Source organism: Eschrichtius robustus, chromosome 6 (assembly GCF_028021215.1).
Source record: "Eschrichtius robustus isolate mEscRob2 chromosome 6, mEscRob2.pri, whole genome shotgun sequence".
NCBI lineage: Eukaryota > Metazoa > Chordata > Mammalia > Artiodactyla > Eschrichtiidae > Eschrichtius > Eschrichtius robustus.
In genome coordinates, this window is record NC_090829.1 from 975,974 (window position 1) to 994,801 (window position 18,828).

At 39.7% G+C, this 18,828-nt stretch overlaps 1 pseudogene; it reads right to left on the reverse strand.

Moving 5' to 3' along the window:
* Positions 1-14,051: 14,051 nt before the first annotated feature.
* Positions 14,052-14,576, reverse strand: LOC137766698 (large ribosomal subunit protein uL22-like; annotated as a pseudogene).
* Positions 14,577-18,828: the final 4,252 nt, after the last annotated feature.

Genomic DNA, 18,828 nt, shown 5'->3' on the forward strand with positions numbered 1-18,828 from the left:
TTTTCTTTCTAGCAGATGCCTTCTTTGAGTTTCAGAAAGACTCACCGGTTCCCCATCCACTTGCCAGAAATTGCCCTTCCATCACACACTTCTCTCTCCCTGGGTGTTCCTTACCCTTTGGTTTATAAGCCTCAGCCTCCTGGCATGGTCTCAATAGCATAAGGGCCATGGGAAGAGAAGTACACAACATTTTCTAAGACAACAAAATACATTGGGGTGTGTTTTACAACACGGTTTCCATACTCATATTCTGAAGACCTCCAAAGCTATCTGTCTGGTCTCAGCCTCTCCCGTGTGCCAGACCTAAATTTTGAACTGGATGTTTACCTGCATGTGTAACAGGTACCTCATAGTCAGCAACTCCCACAGTGGATGGCTTGAACCTAGTCACGTTCTACACCTCATCACCTAAAGTAGAACCTTGACATCTTCTTCAATTCACTCTCCCTCAAACCCTACATCCATTTCACTAGCAAACTTTTACCAATTCTACCTTTGAAATGTCTGACAAATCCATCTTATTTCCGTTCTCATTCTCATTATCTCATGAGATATTATCTCATTATCTCATTCTCATTATTTTATTATCTCATTACAGTATCTACCTTTCTTGCTTCTAGTCTCTTCCCCACCCCTAGCAGTGATTGATGGTACCACTTCTGTACTGTCCAAAAGGGATCGATAGGAAATGGGTGTGTGTGTTGAGGGGTGCCATTTTGTTTATCACAATGACCTTGAATGCTACTGACACATAAGGGGCAGCAGCTAGGGATGCTTATACTACGCCATGTGCAGGACAGTCCTACCCAAAATGTGTGAAGCAAAGCCAATAGAAGATGCATATTCAGAGATTTATCGTGAGGAATTGGCTTATATGACAGGGGGGGCTAGCTCGGCAGGTCAGAAATTCCTAGGGAAGGCTGAAACTGTGGGGACAGGATGAGACTGCTGTCCATGGATATAATTTCTTTTTCAACTCCGAGAAGCATCAGCTCTGCTTTGAGGACCTTCCAAAAGATTGAATCCATTCCACTCAGTTTTCTAACATCTCCCTCTCTCCCTATGTGACCACAAATATCATCTTTCAAAAAATTACATCTGATCTGGATAAATTAAGTGTTTGTATAGTGAGTCCTAGAAATTTATTCTAAGCGTTTGTTGAAATAAAAAAGAAAGATTTCTATGATAATCTGATATTGTCACACTATTGAAACGTGGCACAAATAATCATCATCTTAAATTCCATCTACTTTGGGGGCCCAGGCAGCTAGTAGAGTACTTATCAGCAAAGATTGTTTTCTAAATTCACAAGCCCTTCATAATAATTTTATAATTTTTAAATTAATTTTTATTGGAGTATAGTTGCTTTACAATGTTGTGTTAGTTTCTACTGTACGGCAAAGTGAATCAGCTATACATATATATATATATATATATATATATATATCCCCTCTTTTTTGGATTTCCTAATTTTATAATTTTTTAACTTTTAGAATTCTTATTGTAGTTTTATGATACGTTTAATATAGGTTCTTAGCAAACTTTATTCACAGGCATTTGGTATTTTTTCTTAAATTTTCACATATCTTTAAAGTTAACCACTTAAGAATTGAGCAAATATGTAAGCACCTGATTCTCATTTTCTTAGTGCAAATTTTTAAAAATGTTTTATCTGAGTTGCTTTACTTTTATTATACCATATGTCATGTAAAATTGCTGAGCATGCCACTGAAGGCTTGGGTCTGCAGGTCTCTGCTAAGAGATTAAATTAAGCCATGTAGAAAATGATATATTTTAAAAGGACAATATTTTTGTAAACATCTTTTCTTTTATTGTCTGGTTAATTGTTGCCTGAATTTCCCCCAAGTCTGTGAAAATGCAACAAGTAATGATGTAGGGAAAGAAATATCAGGAAAAATAATGACTTGTTTTGGAAATGTTCTATACTTGTTATGTTTTCAGAAAATAAAGCAAGGCTTTATAACCTCCCACACAGATATATATACAATTCTCACATCCATGCTACACCCCCCTTTTATTGAGATATAATTTATATACAGTAAAATGTGCAATCCCCTGCCTATGGACAGATTTAATATTTCTGTCATTATAGATTACTTTTGCCTATTTTTTGTCTTCACGTAAATCCAACAATATGTACTACTCTTCAGCATCTGGCTTCTTTCACGTGATATAACATCTCTGAGATTCATTTATGTTGTTGTTGTGAATATCAATAATTTGTTTATCCTGCTAGGTAATATTACATCATATAACTGTATCCCAATTTGTTTATTTTCCTGTTGATGAACACTTACGTTGTTTTCAGATTTGGGCTTTTATAATAAGTAAGATTGGTATAAATTTTCTTCTATAAGTTTCTGGTGGATATATTTTTATTTCTCTTAGGTAAATACCTAGGAATAGAATTTCAGGGTCATAAGGTATTGTATGTTTAAAAGAAACTACCAAACAATTCTCCAAAATTTTACTGTTTAAAACATTCAGGAGCAATGTATGAGAGTTCCAATTGTTCCACACTCTTGCCAATTTGGTATTGCCAGTCTTTTTTTTATTTTAGCCTTTGTAGTGGGTGTAAAAGTGTATTTCTTTGAGGATTTTTGTTGTTGTTGTTGTTGTTTTGCATTCCCTTTATAACCATGGATATTGAACGCCTTTACATGTGCTTATTAGCCATTTATATATCTAGTTGTATGTGAATGAAGTATCTGTTCAAATCTTTTCCTCATTATTTTATTGAATTATTTGTCTGTTTTTGTTGATGTGTAGGAGTTCTTTACATGTCCCAGATATGAATTTGTTGTCAAACATACATATTGAAAATATTTTCCCCAGTCTATGACTTGATTATTGATTTTATTAATGGTATTTTTTTGATGAACAGAGACTTTTAATTTTGTTAAAGTCCAATTAATTTTGTTAGTTTTTGTTGTTGTTAGTGCTTTTTACATCGTATTAAAGAAATTGTTGCTTACTCCAAGGTTGCAAAAATAGGCTCTTTTTAAAAAAATGAATTATTTATGGCTATAGCTTTTATGTTTAGTCTATGATCCATTTTGATTTAATTTTATACATAGAATAATAAAGAGGGTATCCATGTGGGTATCAAGCTTTTCCAGCATCATTTCTTAAAAGGTCTAATCTTTTTACATTGATTTTACTAGGCACCTTTGTTGAAAATAATTTGACAGTATATGTGTGGATCTGTTTCTGAACTCTATTCTGTTCCATTGATCTATATGTCTATTCTTAGGCCAATTCTACGCTGTCTTGATCATTGTAGCTTTGTAATACATCTTGAAATTAGATTGTGTAAGTCCTCCCATTCTGTTTTTCTTTGTCAAGATTGATTTAGCTCTTTGAGGCCTGTTGTATTTCCTTATTAACTTTAGAATCCATTTGACAATTTCTTTGAAAAATCATGCTATAATTTTGATTTCTGCCCTTTGTTTTAACATGGAGAATATCTTTTCAACACTTTGAATAATCAGTCTCTTATTTCATTTATTCAACACAATTTATTGAGCATCTATTCTCTTCTGGAGACTATTCTAGTTTAATGCTATAACAGTGAACAAAACAGCTGACAACCCCTACCTTCATAGTGAGGGGAGACATATAATAGATACATAAAATGTACTTAAGTGCTATGGACAAAAATATAAAAAGGCAAGATAATAGAAAGTAATTGGTAGATATGGAGAGACAGGCTATTTTACATAGAAATGTCAAAATGGAAAGGGAAAGCCTCTGTAATTATGTGACATTTGAGCAGAAACCTGAATGCATTAAAGGGGCAAGTCATGCAGATACCTGGAGGCACAGCATTGATGGCAGAAGGAACAGCAAATTCAAGGCTCCTGAGGTGGAGCACACATGACAGGCCCAGGGAGTGGGCGAGGAGGCCTCTGTGGCTCCAGTGCAGTGAAGCAGGAGAGACAGCAGGAGATGAGGAGGCCATCCGTCATGGTATAGACAAGGGATGTGAGTTTAGAGAAAGGAGGTGACATTATGTTTTAAAAAGGTACATCTGGCTGCAGTTTAGCAATAGCTTGCCAAAAGCCAGGAGCAGAAGTAGTGAGATTGGTTAAGAGAAGATTGCAGTGGACCAGGCAAAAGATGATAGTAATTTTTAAATTTTTTCCTTCATTTTTTAATTCTTTTCCCGCGGACAATCAGTTAGATGTTTAGGTGTCATGTACGAAGTGTGCAGTTTAACAAGATTTAGACCTCGTGTAATTCTGAGTTAAAAATAGAAGAGTAAGTGTCGTTCAAATTTGTGGGGTTCATTTACAGTGTTCATGTCTAATTCCAGACTGTTTAATGCCTTAAGCATTGCTGGTTTCAGTTGCATTTCTTGTTTTTGAGCAATCCGAATTAGAATGTGTTAAAACTTGACTACTTGATGATTCTCTGTGTATTGTTTCTTCTATAAGCTGAGAGGAATTACCTGATTCTGGTGTCTTGAATTGCTTTTAGAAACATTAACATATACATTCAGTTATTTTCCTTTTTTATATGTAGTCTTCAAACAAAATGATGGTCAGTAACTGTTGATGTACACCATATCTTCTGTATTTTTAATGTTTTGCTTTCAGATTATGATACTATTCTTCTCCTCATCTTTATTAATATCATTGCTTCTTGAAAACTTGTCTTTGAATTAGTAATACTAATAGAGAACCCACTGTGGATACTAGGTTAATTATGGGATGGCAGTGAAACATTATCAAGTATGGTAAATTTGATACTCAAATTTTAGATCTAATTGTAATAATTCACTCTCTAATTTCTTTAATTTAGTGACAGTTCATTAATATGTTCTTGTGCTTTTAAGAAGTTCTAATTAAGAAAGTATCATGATAATAGTGAGATCATAATTATATGTATTTAATTATAGTAAAGCAAAATATTTAGCTTTGTATAATTATTTTCAAGTTCAAAGCAAAATAACCCTTAACATCTAAACTTGAAGAGGACATTTTCCTTCATTATATAATATTTATAGATTCAGCTATTTTCAGGGCTCCAGACACCAGTTTTTCTGGTTTAATTTGAACATATTGCTCTTTTCCTTGATAAGTGAGGCACAGGAGAAGGAGCATGTTTTAGGGTTTCATAAATAAAATTAGGCAATGATATAATTCAAATGACTTTGGAACTAACAGATCTCCATCTACATAGTGAACAAACTGCTCCATGCTTGCTTCATCTGCGCACGAGTCCATAGTGACAAAGCCAGTTTCCCAGAGTGGCCCCTTCAGCCATCTGACCACACTGGCTGGTTTTTTTAATACCTTGAAATTGAGGGACTAAGTTTATGTACAATAATATGCAGTCAGTGATCTGTCTCCTACTTTGAATTTTCTTTGTGCTATCATTCATGAAAAGCATGGAATGTGGTTTGCCACTGAGAAGCAATCACCTCTGTGAGATGAACTTCCATCCAGCACCGGAGAGCCCTAAATGTATGTATTTAAGGTCACGGTTATTAACAAAGTGCATGGAAGAAACTAGGTAAAGCTATAACTGAAATAGAATATGAATATTTCAGAACACAGAAGAAATAGTGCATTGTTCGTGGTTCTAAAGGAAAGCTTCCGCAAGATGTAACTGGTGTTATGCTTTATATTTGTTTCTTGCTTTTCTTTCTCTCTCTTCCTATAAAACTAACATTCTGGGCAATTAAAAAAAAACTACACTAGTCTTAATAAAATGGGCTCTCTTAATTCTTTCCCTACTGTCTCAGTTAATTTGGGCAGTGTCAGTCTGTTACTGTTAGAATTACTATTTAACTGAAAATGTATTATGATCTGCTGCACACATTAAAAAAATGACATTATAATGAGCAAAACCGAGCTAAACATAATTGTGCCAGCATTGGGACAGGAAGTGTCTCCTATAATGGTGATGATTCCCATATCAGTGATAATTTTCTTGTCTGGTTTGCACTGTCTTCTCCTTGCTGCCATATTGATGCACAGAATGTGTCCATCCTTCTTAGGAGATGCAGATGTGAGTTAACTCCTTCTCCTACTCCTAGAAAAATCTTAAGTAGTTAGAAAGTAAAAACTGATGACAGCAGCCAGATTCCATTGTTCAAGCTGCACGTTTCCCTCCCAACTCCCTTTAAGAGGTTTGTGTATTTGCTGGAGGCACCTTTTGAAAACATCGTAATGGCCTCAACCCTCAGATGAAGAAAGGCTCTCAAGCTAAAAGAATAGAAAGGGTCACAGGAGGAGAAAGCCTTAAATTGAATGGGGTTTTTTTCAGATTTTAATTTTTTTTTATTCCAGGTGTCCTAAACTAGATAGCCAGTTGAATTCCTTAAATATAACAATGTGTCACTTTCTAGAATCATCATGATGAGCAGAAATAACCCACAATGACTTATTTTACAATTATATTCTTGAAATTTCCATTGAAACACCAAGGGAAGATTGAAATTTGTTTAAATCAAGGAGTCATTTTCTGTTTTTAAAAATTTTTTTTTTTTTTTTATAGAGAGAAAGTCTTTTTATTTATTTATTTATTTATTTATTTATTTATTTATTTATTTATTTATTTATGGCTGTGTTGGGTCTTCGTTTCTGTGCGAGGGCTTTCTCTAGTTGCGGCAAGCGGGGACCACTCTTCATCGCGGTGCGCGGGCCTCTCACTATCGCGGCCTCTCTTGTTGCGGAGCACAGGCTCCAGACGCGCAGGCTCAGTAATTGTGGCTCATGGGCCTAGCTGCTCCGCGGCATGTGGGATCCTCCCAGACCAGGGCTCGAACCCGTGTCCCCTGCATTGGCAGGCAGATTCCCAACCACTGCGCCACCAGGGAAGCCCCTAAAAATTTTTTTTTTAATTTATTTATTTTTGACTGCGTTGGGTCTTCATTGCAGTGTGTGGGCTTCTCATTGCGATGGCTTCTCTTGTTATGGATCATGGGTTCTAGGTGCGTGAACTTCAGCAGTTGTGGTGCTCGGGCTTCAGTAGTTGTGGCGCACAGGCTTAGTTGCTCCGTGGCATGTGAGATCTTCCTGGACCAGGACTCGAACCCGTGTCTCCTGCATTGGCAGGTGGATTCTTAACCTCTGGACCACCAGGGAAGCCCCAAGGAGTCATTTTTTAAAGTACAGGACGGGTATTGGTAGTAGATAGACCTGGCTGCAGATGCTGCTTTTGACACCTACCAGCTATCTCTGTAATCTTGAGTTGGCTGCTTTTTCTCGAGCTAGTTGTGAGTGTTTAAGTACATTTCTAATGATCTCAGTTGAGAATAATTTAAGGGAGAAGGATCTGTGGGTTGGGACAGAAAAAGGAGGAGGTATGAAAGAGGTTGTGTGGGTTTCTGAGGAAAGGTTTGAGCCTCCAAAGGTGCTCGTAGGTTTGTATCAGGGCTGGGCATGGGCAGGACTGAGGCTGGTATTGGAAACCCCTTGTAAGAGCTTAGGCATTGGAAACATTTCTGAGAAGCACACATTCAGCTCTGCCAAGGGGTATCCAAAGCACTTCCAATTTCAGGTTCTAAGATAGCAGACCAGGGTGGACCCAAGAAGCAGGAATGAACAATTCTAAGGCATAGAAGCAGGAAGACATTGAACAGCTAATAGAGGACTAGACAAAGAAAATTAAAATGTTCCTTCAACTGCATGTTTGCTTCAACCGATAACTAAATCTGACTTACATTTAAGTGCCATCTAGTAAGTAGTAAGAGGCAGACAAAAACTAAGTTCATGGTGTCTTTTTATATATTGCTTTTAATGAATGCATACAGATCATGTGATGGTCTGTTTGAGTAACTTTCCTTGAGAATGTGAGAAGTTATTTTAAGAGTCAATGAGGTGTAATCCACACAAAATCAACTGCATTTATTGAAAGTGTGAAATTTGAGGTTTTGAGTATGTGTATCCCTGTGAAATCACAATTAAGGCAGTGAACACATCCATCCAAAAGTGTCCTGCTGCCCATTTGTGCCCCTTGCTTGTGCTACTCACGCCTCACCCCAGACAATCATTGATCTGCTTGCTGCACTGTAGATTGGTTTTAATTTTAAAACAATATAAATGGGGTTATATAGCACATACTCTCATATCTCTGACTTCTTTCAGTCAGCGTCATTATTTTGAGATCTGTCTATGTTGTTTTGTGTATCAATAGTTCATTCATTTTTATTGTTAAGTAGTTTTCTATTGTACTCCACAGGTTGTTTATCCATTCATCTGTTAATGAACATTTGAGTTCCCATATTTGGCTATTGAAAATATCAATAAAGCTGTGATGAATATCTGTGTCTGTATGGACACAGACTTTGTTTTCCTTTGGGGTAAATGCCTAGAAGTGCAACGGCTGGGTCATATGATAGGTGTATAATTAACTTTTGAAGAAACTGCCCAACTGTTTCCTAGAGCGGTTGTACCTTTCACATTCCCGGTTTGAGAGTTTTGAACTCTATGTGTGTATTGAGAGAGTTTGAAATGAATTATTGTATTTGTGGAAACCATCTTTGATTTGTGCATCTCCAAAGTCATAAGGAGTAAGAGGGAAAATTCAATTCACTTTTTGTGGTCAAACTCTCACAAAATATTCTACTTTGAAATAATCATATGATATGAATAGTCTTATTGTTAATGTTTGTTTGATGTTTTGTGCATATTGACAGACTTAGCCAAAATCTGGAATGTGTCAAGAAAAAAGCAATTAAAATTCAATAATTAATACTTTCTTTGAAATTTCCAACTTTAATCATTTTCAGTGATCTAAGTGATCTAGAATCCTCTGCCTGCATTACTACTTGCTGGGAGAGAATTACAAATGGGCTTGGCCTTTACCAGTTTCTGTCTAGGTTTTATAGTCTTACTCAGTTGATATATATGTCGATGGTTCTAATTCAGTATCATAGCATTTTATTTCAATTTACAAATAAATTATCCTGTAGAGTGGAATTTGGTAGTACACACAGGAGTTTCACTTTCTTTTTTTTTTTGAAAAGTACTGTTCAAACTACTCTTTTTTTTTTAAAATTATTTATTTATTTATTTATGGCTGTGTTGGTCTTCATTTCTGTGTGAGGGCTTTCTCCAGTTGTGGCAAGCGGGGGCCACTCTTCATCGCCGTGCGCGGGCCTCTCGCTATGGCGGCCTCTCTTGTTGCGGAGCACAGGCTCCAGACGCGCAGGCTCAGCAATTGTGGCTCACGGGCCCAGCTGCTCCGCGGCATGTGGGATCCTCCCAGACCAGGGCTCGAACCCGTGTCCCCTGCATTAGCAGGCAGATTCTCAACCACCGCACCACCAGGGAAGCCCGAGTTTCACTTTCTTTATCACATACACTCAAGTCCTAGTAAGCTTTGGTCACTGTATTATGACCTTCTTAAGAACATCCATTGATTCATCATTAATATTTATTACTGTTTGCTGGCACATACCAGTTATGTGGTGGACCAGTCAAACAGGTCCATCTCTGCATTCCGTAGGGCACAGTGTATTGCACATAGGGGCCAGTCCACAAATATTTCTCAATTAATAGATGAATGACTGTTATCTTAGCATAAATTCCGTATTTCTCACTGTAATGGGACTAAAATCTCACCTACTGTCTTGAACCTACAGCCTTTGCCATAGTCACAGCTTAAGGCCTCCACCCCTTTTTTTTGAGATCCCGTTGCTGAGGCAACAGGATTTTTCCATGCCTGCTTGCATCCTGTTGCCAAGGCAACAGGGTACAGTTGGCAGGCTGGTTTGAGACATTGGATGTTTGCCGTATCCTGCGGTATCCAGAGATACCTGTGGTTCACAACTTCTTTGATAAATCAGTGTGTGCATAATTGTATTCAAGGATGTGCACTTGACTCTAATCTTTGTGTATAAAGATGACTGTGGATGTTTGTGATCATCCAGTACCATACATGTTACTGGAAAGACCTTGTGTGATCTCAGGACCTAGGGATCTTGCGTCCCTTTAGCAGAAATCTTGGCTTATTTTGACTGGCTACTGTTCTCTATCCCCACTCCTTTTTCATAATCCATATCTACTTTCATTTAGATTGAATAAATGCTCTTGGTCACGGCTAGCCAGAATCAACCTGGCCTATCAGGCAATCTCACAATCAAGCGGTCTTACAAAAACAATTTACTGTCAGTAAGATCATTGTATTCCTTTTCTGTGACAGTTCTCCAATTTCCTGGCTAAATGCTTATTAGTTTCTAGCTGTTATTGGAGCATGAGTGGAGGGCCACAGGAGCACTATGCCACCTTCTTGCAGTGATACCAACTCTGTTAACATTATAGGTAGACAAAAAGTCCTTCTGGAGCAGGAGAAGGCAATCCTACATAATGTCCCTTATTCACACGGGACATGTTTATGAGTGTCACCACCTGAAAGAGACCTTCAAGCTGTAAAATGCTGGTGAGCTCAGATGGTGTGGTTGCATCACCTTAATGTGGTAAGCCCTGCCTCTCATTTCGTAAGATTAAATATTTCTTTTTATCAATTTTTTTGGTGATGGCCAATTAGATGTACAGCTCTTAGTCTTGGAGACAGGAATAAATAAAAGTGAAAGACTTCTGTTGGAGTTGAGGCAAGGACTCTGGAAATCATAGAATCAGTGAGTGCAGAGGCCATCTGGCCCAACACCTTCATTTTACCAGGAGGAATTCACCAGGATTTCTGAGGCTGTGGTGTGCTGAGTTCCATCAGGGATTCAGTTGGAAAGTTGGGTCTCCGTGTTGCTCCTTGTGTTGGAACAGAAGGACTCTCAGTCTTTCTGGTCACATCCTGTGAGCACTTGTGGTAGCTGAAGGAAATTATTATGATATTATCAAGGAATTGCTGATACACTTCAGGTTTATAACTGGTATCGCGGACTTGACCTAGACAGACCATGCTATAAGCCAACTATGTTGACTGGGAAAGGCAGGATCTCTCACCACTGGAGGAACTTAAGTGGGGGTCTCAACAGGTCTGTGTGTCCATCCTCATGTAACCTTTCCCAGCTTCAACATCAGCAGCTCTCTAGACACCCAGGTCCCCATCCTCAGGCTTATGGGCTCCTGAATGCCTTGAATCATTGACAAGCATCTACTGACTCTTGGTGTAATTCAGGTAGACTGAGCAAATTCAGGTCAGCATTCAGAAGCTGCCTCCTCGGCAGCCTGGCTGTGTCTGAGTGGACGCCCTTTTGGGTTCCTAAAGACTGAAGATGGGTGTGAGAAATGAGCACTTCAGTATGGGGACCATGGAGTCCCTTTTAAAACTCTGGAGACTGCCTTCTTGCTGAGAAATATTCAATTCAGATACCACATCTAGCTTTTCTGGATTCTTATCTGAGAATTTTAGGCAGGAAAGAAAATCCTGCCATGGTCTAAGCTGTGACATGTCTGTCTGGATAGTTTTGACTGGATTCTGGGATTGTATACAAAGTTAAAAGTAATTTTGATGGCTTCCTAAAATAACAAGAAAAGAGGGAAAGAAGTGAGAAAGTCTCAAAGTGAATCTCTCTACATGCTTGTATGTGGGGATCGCGGGCTCTTTGTGGTCAACATCATTTCTCTTCACTTATCTTCCTTTCCTGCAACTAAACTTGCCTCTGATGTGTATCCCAGTTGGATTCTTCTTTTGGTTTTATTCTTGCTCATTCCTTCAGTTTCAACTGGGGTGTGTTCATTAAGTGGTGGGATTGCTTTACACAAATATACACACAAATCCACAGGTACACACTTAAATATATGTATCTTCTTACCCCAGCCAGTATTAAAGAAACATAAAATAATTTTCTGGAATCTCACTGGCCAAGTCCAACCCCACAGAGGGTTGACACCACCAATTTTTTTTGAAAACTATATATTGAATGAAGACCAGCTGCCTGAATGATTAAAAATAAACAAGACTACCTATTCCAGAATTTCTCAAGCATTTTGGTCTCAGGACCCCTTTTCAAAATTATTGAGGACCCTCAAGACCTTTTGTTTATGTGAGATATAGCAATGTCTATCATATTAGAAATTAAAACTGAAAAACTTAAAAAGGTTTATTATCAGTGAGGAGGTATGAGACGCCATCTCTACGCATGAGGTGCTTAAAGAATAGTGCCTGTAGTCACTCTACTAGTATTTTTAAAATTAATGATATAACCTATAATAGAAAATCTGAAAAGAAAATATGTATAACTGAATCACTTTGCTTTACACCTGAAACTAACACAGTATTTTAAATCAACTATACTTCAATAAAAAAATATTAAAATGTCTAAGGGAAAATAGAAAAAAATAATGATAATACATCTAATACATATGAAGCAATAATGATACCTAACATTCATTTGAAACTTCCAATATGCCAAGATATGGCCTAAGAACTTTACATGTATTGTTAAATTTAATCTTCAAGACAATTATACAAGGTAGTGGATTAGTTTCTAGGGCTTCTCTTAGTAACGTAACACAAACTGAGTGGCTTTATACAATAGAAAGTTATTCTCTAAAAATTCTGGAGGCTGGAAGTCCAAATCAATGTGTTGGTAAAGCCAGGCTTTCTCTGAAGGCTCTGTTTCATACCTTTCTCTGAGCTTCCAGGGTTGCTGACAAACCTTGACATTCTTTAGTTTTTAGAAGCATCATTCCAATCTCTGTCTCCATCATTAAATGGCATTCTCTCTGTGTGTCCCTCTTCTTATAAGGACACCAGTCATACCAAATTTCGAGTCCATGATTTTGTTTCCAAATAAGGTCATATTCTCAGGTTCTCTCTTTGGCTGTGACTCTTCTTCCATTTTTAAAGGCCCTTTTTAATTACATTGGACCCATTTGAATAATAGAAAATAATCTCCCCAACTGAAAATCATTAACTTAATCACACCTGCAAAGTCCCTTTTGCCAAGTAAGATTCACAGATTTCAGGAATCAGGACTTGGGCTTCTTTGGAGCCATTGTTCTGCCCACCACAAACACCAGCAAGGACAGATCTATAGGGAGGGAACAATCTGCAAAGGTAAGACCTCACCGAGCAGAGAAGGTGTGGGTTAGGTCTTAAAGGTGGGGAGATTTCATGAGGTGGAGAGGACCCCAGCCAGGCTGTGCAGCATGAGTGAAGGCATGGCAGTTACAATGAGCCTGGCGTGAGCACCCGGGGCAGGAAGGGGATGGGTCTCACTGAAGAAAAGAGGTAAGAGTTGGAAAATGAGGGGGACCAAATCTGAGAAAAGGTTGGGATGGAGCCTCAACTATTCAACTAGGAAATTTAGAGCATAGTGCTTGCTTTTCCACAATTAACACTTCAGTATAATGTATGGGTGATCTTTGCTGGAAATTAGGAATGGATTAGGTACCCTTCTAAGATTCTATAACAGAGCTGCTTTTCTTTTTTTATTTTATTTTATTGGAGTATAGTTGATTTACAATGTTGTGTTAGTTCCAGGTGTACAGCAAAGTGATTCAGTTATACGTATACGTATATTCATTTTTTTTCCGATTCTTTTCTCATACAGAGGTTCTCCCACAAGAGTTAGAGTTCTGAGCCCCATGTCAGGCTCCCAAGCCTGGGGGTCTCACATCAGGAGGAGGAGCCCTCAAACCATTTGGCTTTGAAGGCCAGCAGGGTTTGAGTAAGAACTCCACAGGACTGGGGGAAACAGAGACTCTACTCTTGGAGGGGACACACAAGGCTTCACGTGCACTGGGACCCAGGGCAAAGCCGTGACTCCATATCAGCCTAGGCCAGACCTACCTAGGGGTCTTGGAGGGTCTCCTGGGGAGGAGGGGGTTGGGTGTGGCTCACTGAGGGGGCAAGGACACTGGTGGTGGAGGCCCCAGAGAATACTGATCGGCGTGAGCTCTCCCAGAGGTCACTATTTTGGCATCAAGACCCAGTCCCACTCAACAGGCTCCAGGCTCCAGAGCTGCTTTTCTGATTAGCATCTTTCTCACTTTGTCTTTCCTGATGCCTTTGCCTCTTTTCTTCTTCTTCTGTTTTTGTTTTTGTTTTTTTTTTTTTTTTTACTTTTATTTGCATTTAATTTTTGTGGCATTTATTCCCAGGCCATAAGTTTTTTATTTCTTCAGTTTCTTCTGGGATATCTTTTTCTTCTGGGCAACCTCCTCTTCTGCTTTAGGAACAATCTGTTCTTTTTCAGTAAGGATCATCTCAATGTGGCAGGGAGAGCTCATGCATGGGTTGATCCAGCCATGAGCTCTGTAAGTCCTGCGCCACATCTTGGGGGCTCTGTTCACCTGCATGTGCTCAATGACCAGAGAATCTACATCTAAGCCCTTAAGTTCAGCATTACTCTCTGCATTTTTGAGCATGTGAAGTAAAAATTCAGCACTCTTTTTGGGCCACCGACCCTGCATCCAGCCCCACTGTTTGGCCTGGGCACACCTACCAACTCCACCATTGTAATGATGGAATGGCACACATTGCTTCTAAAGTGACATCCTTCAGATACTTGCTGGGTTTTCAGATATGCATACCCTTAATGGCCTGGGCAGTTTCACGAGTGTTCTTAAAGTGAACACAAAGGTTTGAACCTCTTGACTTGCTTTGAGGTGTTCTGGGTTGAGCGAATAGTGGACCATTTTTAGAGGTCATCTCAGGCCACTTACTGGAAAAAAAAAAAAAGCTCTTTTCTTCTTTAATTGAGTTTTAGCTTTGTAGCAGACACCGTCAGCACCCCTCCCCCAAGTTCTTGTTTCTCACCCCCTTACCTTCCAACTGCCAGCGTTTACTTTGCCTGACATCTCTCTCTGACCCAAAACTCCCTTTGCACACCTGCCAGATGGTCGGACATTTGTGGACTTCACCACTCCCCCACTCCTCAGCAGCTCTCCCCAAATGACAGAGGGGGTAAGTATATATATTGTGGTTCCCTGGTACCCCTCAGCTGAGAAAACTCTGAAGCATGTGTCCTACACTGGCTCTCAGAACTCCTCAGCTGTGTAAGCTCCAGTTACCCTCAGGGGTAACTTGATTGACATTGAACCTTTGACTGGCTCCTTTTCCTACCTAGCTCACTTTCCCAGTCCCCTGCACGTATTTGTTGGCATGGCCTTCCAGAAAAACTACTTTCACACGAATCCGTGTCTTGGGGGGCATGAATCATGTGGCTGGGAGAACCCAAACTAAAATAGGCCTTCATCAACCCCTGATTCAACCTATCTGAAAGTTAAAAGAAACGTGTTTACTAGAAAAAAGTAAGAGAAGAGAGGTGCAAAAAGGGAGGGGTAGAAATTCTGATAAAACACGGTTCTCATTAGCAATGTGCCAGGAAATAAATCACATGCCCATTGTCAGGGTCGGAGTATGACAAAGGAAATATGGTCTGTAGAATCTCTGGGAAGAGATCCAATCAAGAACACTGGGCTCTGTAGTGGACATGTTTGCAGTTCCTAACCAGCCCAGTAACCTCCTGGTGTGAGTATTAGCAAGAGGGTCCTTTGGGTTCCGACTTCTCATGATTCAGATGGTCCTTCACTTTTATGGAAGAATATGGTGCCAGAAAGGCCAATTTTCTGTGAATCCAATCACCTGAGGAACTCCTGAAGGAAGATCCAACATGAGTGCCCCTACCTAAGCTATTGAGAAAACATTTATTTTTTCCTCCAAGGAATTCTGGGTGGTATTGTCCTGGAAGATGCACAACTGTCAGTTTCCTCAACCCCATGGAAGAGTCCCATGGACTGAGGCTTATCCTGTCATCTCTCTCCTTTTATTGGTTGAAGAGCAAGTAATGTATTATTGTTTCAACAGAAACTCAGAATTGTCTTTAGAATTTGTGAGGTCAATTTCAAATAACTATTCAAGCTCTGGAAAAGAAGGTCAAGTTCATCATCATGCTTTGATTATAGTTCTTCTGTCTGTTATCCTTTGCTTTTTGGAAGACAAGTTATGTTGAATGTGTAAAAGAATTGGAGCAAGTTGGAAACTTTGCAAACACTTATGACTTACACTGAACTTCAAGAGGTGGAGGGAGAGAAAGGTTTAGAAAGGTAAAGATAGATTGGGTGGGTACTGGGAAGTAGGAGTGAATACTATTGATAGGTGGGTTGAAGCCCTTGAAGAGGGCTTTGTGCCACGATGATGGATGTGAACTTTATCGTGGGATTAATGGGGATTCCACTGAATATTTCTGAGCATGAGAGTGATGCAGTCAACATGATGAATGGAGTCCCTCCAAAGGTTTTCTTTTACTGCCACAATTTCCTTGTCATTCAGAGACGTCATGCAGGATAGATTAGATGGACACATGTGAGATTCAGTTTGACCATTTTTTTTTAGGTCAAAGCAGTCGACTGTTGGCAATTTCATGGGACTTCACCTAATATATTCCAAGTGAAGTAACTAGAACTAGCTTGAAACTTCTGGTTTGGGAGTGGAATCTCTAAAGTGTTCTTCATCCTGTCCACTGGCAGCTGCTGTGTCCTGCCACTGGAAGATGGGCAACACCCAGGAGAGGGTCCCCAAGGACTGATTGCTCTTCCTTCCTCGACCCCTGCCAGGTGGAGTCACTTGCAGGCCAGCATCAGAGAAGCCCTGCTGATCTCCTTCTCCTTCCAAAGTCAGCTTCTCAGGGGGAGGAAGTGTTAGCATGTGGTGCTCACTCCTTCAACTTCCCAGGACTGGGAAGAGCCACTGGCTTCTTCAAAGGACTGTTGTTAACCTGCAGAGTCTCCCAGAGAGGTGACCATAGATCACACGACCAGATGGCCTGTAGTGAGCCCCTGTGAGAAGGGGAAGGGACGGATCTGTCAAACTTTTTATTGGAGTGGAGATGAGGATAGCGGGAAGGAGGAAAAGAGGGAGAAAGAATGAGAGAGGGAGAGAGAGGGGAGAAATTGAGAAAGAACTAGAATGACAAGTTTGGAAACAGAAGACTAGTTTGCTAACTGTGTACCTCCATGCTAATCTTCCATGAGAAAATTAAAGCAGTTGAACTGTCCAAATCCCAAACAAGAAATATCATGCATAAGAAGATCGATTGATTTATTTTCTGTGGCTTTATGTGTATGAAAAAATTCTAAAAATGTGTAAAACCTATTCATTATGTTGAAAAGAATAAAATTCTATTTAATCAGTGGTTGAACAATGTTTTAGAAAGATCATTATATTGATACTTCTGGATTACAGTTTTCGCTGTCTTTCTAGCCAGCTGTATAGCTATGTGCCCATTTCTTTTTAATTTAATTTTGTAAATTCCTGGCCTCAATTGTTTTCTTTCTGGCTGGTCATATGGGTTAGTTGTTGAAGGCAGGTGGGGTTTGGGAAGAAGCTGGGTGGCAGTACTTTGGCCTCACACTACATCTCACTTGGACCATGGCAGTGCTGGAACCCTTTGTCTCATTTTTATTGTCTATCTCTCAGTTTGGTGAATCTGGAGCCCTTTCGACAAGGCCATTCTCTGTTCTGTCCATAGCTCACCTAGCAGAGACTTCCAGGTGCTCCATGTTTCCAGGAACCTCTATCAAATTGCTTACTTAAGGGACTTCCCTGGCGGTCCAGTGGTTAAGAATCCCCGATTCCACTGCAGGGGACACGGTTCGATCGCTGGTCAGGGAACTAAGATCCCGCAAGAAAAATAAGAAAAATTGCTTACTGAAGATTCTATGAGCCATCACTTCTCCCTCCTTCAGTTTCATGTTATCACCGATGGTAAAAACCAGAAAACAAGCATGTCTGCTAATAAACGGCCATTTCCTTCTCTCAGAGCATCTTTGTGGATATGGCCTGTTTCAGTATTTGAATGTAATGGCCTGAAAATAAGACTTCAAGCAAAAATAAATGAGATTGATGGAAATACATTGCCAGTGCACAAAATCCAAAGCATCTGGTAGATTTCTCTTTCCCGTTTTTTCCACTTGGGGAGAAAGATGAGTTTCTCCTGCTTTCTCTGAGTGCAGCAGAGGGAAGTTTGTGGTTTTGGTTGAGAAAACATTCTTATTATCCACCCCTATTTTTAGAATTTTTAGACATCTAACTTATTGACTTGAGTTTATAATTTAGGCCTGTAACCTTTAGAAAAAAATGATCCCTTTTGGAATTTCTCATGCATGATTTCAGCCCAGAGGAAAAAAATATGGGGGAAGTGTTTGGCAAAATCTGCCTTAGCATCAGAGTCACAGCTATTCCAAGAGAAAAGAGTGATGTTTTATCTATAACATCCTGGTGGGTTCCCTAGAATCCCACTCTCTGAAGTCATAAAGGATTCATAGTATATACATAACAGAGAAATTCTGAGTTCCACATACTTAACATCCATTCACCAGTATACAATACTTGATGTGTCTTCTCGGTTTAGAGGGCTTATTTGGACTCTGTGGTGGGGTTCAGAGGCACTCATGTGAGAAGATCCAGATCACCCTGTGGAACAAGCTAGAGTAGCTATAGTAGGTGATAGTGGTCCCCTTTATAGAGGGGGTACACCTATCCCCCAGCGGCTCGGAGCTTGCCTCATAAGGGCTGAAAGCTGCGTCCTTCCCCAGACTTGCTCCCCACTGTGGGACTTCTATTTCCAGGAGAGGTCTGAGAGGTTATACCCTCTTCCCCAGGGGTAGCCACAGATGATGACTAAATGAGGTACAAACACCTGATCCCATTGCCTCAAGCTGAGCTGGCTCCATGGTGCTGGTCGTCCTGTAGCGCTCCTTACCCGACCTCACCTGAGGTCACACTCTTGCTCAGCTCCTTCTCTGGTCCTCTTCTGCTTTTCTCACTTCCCTCGGGTTGGTTTTCTCATGGCAGCACTAAATCACTTGCGCAAGAATCCTCAGGTTAGGTTCTGCTTCTAGGGAATCTGATCTAAGACAGTAGTATTTACGTAGTTGATTAATTTTG